Source organism: Leiobunum rupestre, chromosome 7 (assembly GCF_980474605.1).
Source record: "Leiobunum rupestre chromosome 7, qqLeiRupe1.1.hap1, whole genome shotgun sequence".
NCBI lineage: Eukaryota > Metazoa > Arthropoda > Arachnida > Opiliones > Sclerosomatidae > Leiobunum > Leiobunum rupestre.
The window spans coordinates 50,217,185-50,223,973 of NC_143390.1; positions in this window are offsets into that span (position 1 = coordinate 50,217,185).

Sequence of the window (6,789 nt, forward strand, 5' to 3'; positions counted from 1 at the left end):
ATACTCTTCTTTTCGGCTAAAGTGAGCTTGTCACAATCGGACGTTTTGTGAGACTGGCGATCACAGTAAAAACAGGTTCTTACGTAATTTTGTGTTTGCTGGTTTGATCTCGAGGCTGCTATGTTAAGTGCTGAGGCTGTCGATTGAGTGGTTGCGATTTCCGTTACGGGAGCTAGACGTAGATTTCTAAAACTCACCCTTGGGAAATGAATCCAAATTATTAGCACTGGAACCGTACGCTCGTTCCCGACAATTTATCTCCCTGCGCAAAAACGCTAAAAGATCATCTACCTTATAGACATAACGTCGTACCTGCGGTTAAATTCTATTTTTATCTCAACTGGTATTAGCCCAGTAATGACATGGCAAAGTAATACGCCATAAGTATCAGAAACTACCCCCAAAGATTGGAGACTACGAATTTGAATTTCGCAAGCACTATAAAGGTTTTTAAGCGCGTCAATGTCATAAGCTTTTCTAACATGGTTTAAATTAGTTAAAACGTCCATATGTTTACCAGCAATGTCACCAAGATTTCCAAATCGCTCGGTTATAATGGATATAGCGGCGTCATAGTTTTGAGCTATGGGAGGTAGACCGGCTATAGAAGTAGCGGCCTCACCTTCCAGATAGGATAACAGGTAGGTAAACTTAACTGATTTGTCCATTACTTGACTGTGTATAGTGGTGTTGAATTGGGTCCAAAAGGCTTGCCACTTTTCTTTATCACCGTTGAAACGTTTCATTCCCAGATTCGGAAGCCGAACATAACCGGAAGGGGTGCTGAACGGATTCGAGTAGCTGTGCGGCACCGGCACTGCCGCTGGAATTAAGGAAAGAGGCGGTGCCGTGGGAAAGGCCGGATAGCCTGGAGGCGGCGCGAGAGTAGGCATTGAAAGTGAACTTATCGAAGGCTGCAGGGGCGCGAAAGAAGATGAAATCGGTTGACCGGAAAGCAAATTCACAGTCGACGTTAGCCCGGGGGTTTGTTGAATTAATGTCGAACTCACAGATTGTCCCGATGCAGCTGTATTTGAAGTACCGGGTAATGGTGCACCTGATGAACTTGCTACTAGATAGTTAGGTTGAGAAATAAATGACTGCGTAGCCTGAGCCGTACTAGTAGGCTGCGTAGAAGCTGCTTGCGGCATAGATACTTGAGGTGGTGGTGGATTCAGAGCTTGCGGCTTAGGTTGCGTAAGCATGTTAATCAAACGCTTAGTATTGCCTCGAGCTAAGACTATAATTTCGGTGTATTTAGTCATAGAGGTCATCATATCCGCTTCTAGATCTGTATCGGCAATGATAAGATTTTCTTTATTGGTATTCATTTCATCAAGGGCTTTTTCCTTAGAGTAGTACCAACTAAAAATACCAACTTGTTTTTTATGACGTATTATTTCATTGAAAATTTGTCCGTTTTTGACCAAACCAATTTCATTAAAGGTTTTCAAGTACGCTCTACAACTTGTTGCCTGAAAATTTTCGTATACCACCTATCTTTCAAAAAATTAAAATTTCAAAACGGTGAAAACGTTTCACGATTTTTCTGAAAATTCCAAAAGAAAAGGGTCCTCCCTGAGAGAGTATATCCTGATAATTTCACATTTCTAGCAACTATAGTTTTTGAGGAAATCGCCTGGGCCGATCAAATTAAGACACCCTGTATAATCACTTCTAACTATAAAGATTTGGTTTTGGTTCTTTAGTGCTGTCAATCCTGATTCCTTCATAACTAATGGTAACTCTAGTTCGTCGCATGACGTTCACTGTTTGATCATAACATCTTAGTAAATATTGTTTACCTTTCTGAATCAGTAAAGGCTTCAAATAATCTTCTGTCAACAGATCCATTTCAAAACTAATATGTTTACCATATATTTGAAGAATGACTATTTCAAGTGAAGGTACAGAATCTCCATTAGCCACGTAATACGTTTGCATTGTTGTGCTTGAATTTGTTGAACTTGGTTGATTTTCTCATCATTCGTTGGTTAATTTTATGATTTTTGTGTCCTGTTTCTATACCTCTTACACTTGCATTCTTTCATTTCTATTTTTCTTGTGGTTCTTATGTTATTTTGCAAATCACCATTATTAAGTTTTGGTGGTTCTAGCTAGCCATTTTCATAGACTAAATTAATTTAACTGCTTTCTCTAAAGTTAACCCATCTACAGCAAATAATTTCTTTTGGACAGTGTCATCATTAACACCCATGCATGTTTATTGGCAATGCTAGTAGTTCTTCCTACATTCAGTTACATATGTTACTATTGATCTGTATCTTCTATTAAATTGCAGACATAACACCAATCTGTTAGGTTTTGCATTGAAATGATTCTTTAGAACTTCCACTACTTTTATGCTTCATAACCCCATCGCCAAAACCTAGTAGTGCATACATTTTAGGATTTAAAATCGTCATCAAAACAGATAATAGCTCTGTAATCTTATTGCCCCGCCTCTTTGCATATTGAAATCAACGTTATATTAGTCAATAGGTTCCCATTGTACTAATAGAAGCATACATTCCATTAGTATGTGTACGTTCTCCACTACTACCTTCATATCACAAATTAGGTTTGCCTAGGAAAACAAAGAGTACCGTTAAATCATTGCAAATGCATATTTTAATTGTACTTTGTCAGTATTATTATTATACCTAGTAGTTTGGAGAGGTGTAAATGAGCTTCATAGTCCTCTTTTAAGGATGTTCAGAGTAATACCTCATTGAATGATTCTTTGACATCCAAGAAATCTAGAATAAATTGAATCCTATCTGTGAAATCAAAAACCCTGGTTGATTTGAAAATATATCAGAATTCATAATGATTTTGCGACATCTTTGGGCAGAGTGATCGAAGATAGTATTAGCACTACCGTCAATGGCGGAATAGAACTCTTTAGGCTACAACCAGAGCATGTTGCTTTTGTTGGATATGTTATATGACTATTATCATTGAATGTACCCCTTATAGTTTGCTCCTTTCAATTCGGTTTTCGTTATATTCTTATGCTCCTGTTTAATTAGTCTTCCTCCAAATAAAACTTTGTTCCGTGCTTTGGAGAATTAGATTTCATTTGTTTAGATTCCATTTCTTCCATTCAAACCCAAACAACTAATTAATCTGTCAAACTGACACTTCAATTTTACTAGTTAAGAATGAGCAGTGGCGAAGCCAGGGGGGCACAGGGGGCAACGTATTGTTGTATGTACAGTTTTTTTATTTTTTGTTTTATTTTTTTCTTTGTGTGCCCTCCCCGAAACCAAATCCTGGCTACGCTACTGAGAATGGGTTGAATAACGATTTACTTAAAAGATACCTTTTCTAATTTCTTACGGCAAGCACAATAATAATTTGATTAAAAATGAATTAAACAATTAAAGTAATGAAAATGGAAATTTAAAATGAATGAGAATTAAAATGAATAAAGATAAAAATTAATGAATAATCATTTATTAAACTTACAATTTAAAAATAATTACGAACTTTAATTAATTGAAGTAATTATAAGTTAAATATTACTATAAATAATCGTTCAGCGCTATCACACGTGAATTATTATCATTAATTACATAAGTTTAAAATATTAAATGTTCATAAGCCATAATTATTTATATATATTAATATCCTTGCTATAATAAAAATAAATAACTAAAATTTTTAATTTAAAAATATTTCTGAAATTAGCATTAATTTCTATAGTATAGTCTAGCATGATGACAATACAATTTATGCACATGGAAATCATTTCTATTTCTGGATTTGATCAAGAAACATCATTGATTCTTGTGGTTATTAGACAATTGTTATAGCTCTAGCAATAATGACTCCCAAACAGAGGAAAGTTAATTTATCTGATGAGGAGAATGAAGCTTTGGTGTCGGCAGTTGCTGCAAGACCTGGAATTCTCCAAAATGTAGGAGATTCCAGTCTTGAACGTTTCAAGGATTGGGAGGAAGTCGCAGAAGCTGTAAACGCTTTTGACCATACAATTCGTACGGTTCAAGAATGTAAGCAGCGGCTGCGCAATATGAAGAAGACAACAAAGACCAAGGGTGCTGCGATAAAAAACGTCACTGAGTAAAACTGGTGGTGGTTCGAGCGCAGATACACCAACTCTTACCCCAACCGAGAGTAAGATGCTATGGCTAATGTCCGAAGAGTCTTACTCTGGGATTGAGGTTGGAGTTTACACCGGGTTACAAGAACCTGAACTTGAAGCGTCTGCACCTCAAAAGAAGTATGTAAAATTTGTATTTGTTTTTAGTTTTAATTGGTCATAATTTCTTACTTTGAAATAATATTTTGTTGTAGGCATCCACCAGGAAACCTGTTATCGTTTTTGGACTCTTTTGGAGGAGAAATTAGGGAATACTATCACCATGAAGATGATGATCAGGCTGGACGAAGCTGGCGGGACAGCACTGGTTTGGCAAAACTACCATCTGCCTCCAACTATTCCAATTAAGTCAGTGCGGTTTGCAGCCCCGAAGAGTCTTTGGATGTTTCATCTAACATTCAAGATGATACTCAAACTTCAAGTAAATCAAATTATTTGAACAAAATGGACTCTTTCGCTTGGATCCGCAGAAAAGAAAATGTTTATAAATCTGAAGTTCTTATCGCGCAACAAAATAGGTGAACTTTTATACCACGGTTAGGAAACGTACATTGGATAAATTATTCTGGTATGACAACAACTAGCAAGTGAGCCATTGGAATATTACTTCACAGTCCGTTGCACACTAGAGCGATACATTTAGTCCCTTTTTGTGTATTTTGAATAGGCACTATGTTATGATATTTTTCAACGTAGAGCTAAGGGTGCCATGGACAAGGAAGTATCCTACGGGGAATTTCCAATGGCCGTTGATAGCCACCGCCATAAATACAAGGGCTGATGTTGCAATTTCGTCTGTGTCTTGAGGTTTGTCGTCCAACCCCAAGCTTATGTATCCGGACAATTCCAGTCCTGTCCATTCAGCATGTTTCTTAATTGAAATCTTATGCATAGTTGATATGAAAAGTTGATGATCTGATTTTTCATCTTCATTTTTAATGTACTTATAACTTTCAGCTGTGAATCCAGGTTAACCATTGATTTTGTTTATCCATTCTCGTAAAGTGTTGGGATGTGGTAAACAAAGGTGTTTTCTCAAGAAATCATGTGCTTTCGGATAATATTAATGAACAGTCATGGAACAGCTTCCGAGCAAATGAGGGTATTGCTGCTTTTGTTTAATCCAGTTTTGCGCAAAAATTTAACAGTTCTACTGAAGTTGGAACAAATCTTTCGTCTATATCCACATCATTTTCTTCCAATAAAAGCTTTCGTTTTCTCATTTCGTGAAGAGTATTTTTTAGAGGTGATCGCTTAAAATTATTGCGCTTCTGTGCTTGCTTACTAACACGAAGTTATTTTGCCGCAATCTAACTTTATTTTTTTCAGTTTTGGAGTGCAACCCAGTGCTTTGATGTTTGGCACAATTTCTAATGAATAAATTTGACATCAATATGCAAACTTGTTGATACACTAGATATGTATAAATTCGTGTCTTGTTCTTGTTCCTAAGCTCAACAGTTCAGTTTTCTTTAAAAGCCGGTAAGAGACTAACGCTACTGAATTATGGCTGAAATATATAAATGTGACATTACTAAATGAACCTCACTATTATTTAAATTTGAACTATGTACATGATCGTGATTGGTATTGGTTTTTTCCAGTGAATTATCAGTGATAATGCTAAGCTCTTCGTTCATTGAATCTTCAAGCACTCCTGTTGCAAGTATCATCTTCAATCTCATCCATTTCAATAGATTGAAATTCCATTCGTACTGACTACAAATTTCAAATAAAATTAATCACGGAATATTAATTATAATGTCAACAATTTACTTCTGTGTATTCATTATCTGAGGATGACACTACTTTCTCAAGAGTGTCGAGACCATAGATCATTTCATCTTGGACATCCACAGACATTGTTGGGAGTTTTAATATTTCCATGCTACAGTTGCTAGATTATTATTATTATTATTAATCTCGAGTGTCTCCGAACTGACCAATTCATTATGTTTGCTGAAGGTTTGCCATAAAGCCGTTTTTTTTCCCGGTTTTGTTAAATCTAAAGGGAAAATCCGATTTTTCTGTTTCTAATGTCACCGAAGGAAATGCATATCCGTTTAGTACTTTACGCGTTAGATTTTTCGCAACACGATAGTCACTTTCGTTAAAGTGTTTTCCCCAGACAAAGTTGTTATTTCCTGGTTTCAAATTTGACCGACGATTAATGGCTATAAGTCCATTTGAACTCCAAATTAGCTTAACTTGAGGAAATCTTTAGCATAATAATGGAAGAGTATAAAAATAATGTAAATGCTAATTATCAATTGAAATAATACTTATGAAATGATATTTTTTCTTTTGGTGATTGGCTTTTGCAGTTTTTAACTTTGCAAGTCTTAACAAGTATCGGATTTATTTAAATTTACTTAAATTTTAATTATTATAATTCATTCAAAATTGTATAATTAAAATTGATGTAAAAAATCGTAATATTTCCAACTTAAAAATAATTAACTTTATTTATGATAATAAAGACTATTATAAGTTAGTTTTCAAAAGATGCCGGTTGTATCTACAGCCTACTTCTAGTTCCTCCAGAATGGTATGGTGGCGCTACGTACTTCTTCCCTATAACGGTGAATTCTCCATTACAGAAAGAAAGAAGCTCTTTTTTCCCCCTGATTGGGCCTCTACTTGTTTTCTATCTCTATGACCAG